Below are 309 nucleotides of genomic sequence, written 5' to 3' on the forward strand. Positions count from 1 at the left end.
GGCGTGCGAGCAGCAGGCGCGCTGCTGCGGGGGCGGGAGGAGACAGTGGGGGCCTTTGGAGTTGGGACTTTTGTGAAAATAACAATTAAAGGAATTCCAAAAAAGTGGAAAGAGACACTTTTTGAAAACCCCACAAGGCCCCTCGTTTTGGGGGGAGTCAACCCCGGGGAGAACCACTGCTGCTTCCTCAAGGTCTCCATTTCTTTTTGTTTTATGTTTTTTTGTTTTTTTGTTCTTTTCTGCCTCTGTTTGCCTCTTTTTTGTCCCTTTTTGTCTCTTTTTTGTCTCTTTTTTGTCTCTTTTTTGTCT

The sequence above is a fragment of the Eimeria tenella genome, genomic scaffold, assembly GCF_000499545.2.
Source record: "Eimeria tenella Houghton genomic scaffold, Eth_scaff2053, whole genome shotgun sequence".
In the NCBI taxonomy this organism is placed as follows: Eukaryota; Apicomplexa; class Conoidasida; order Eucoccidiorida; family Eimeriidae; genus Eimeria; species Eimeria tenella.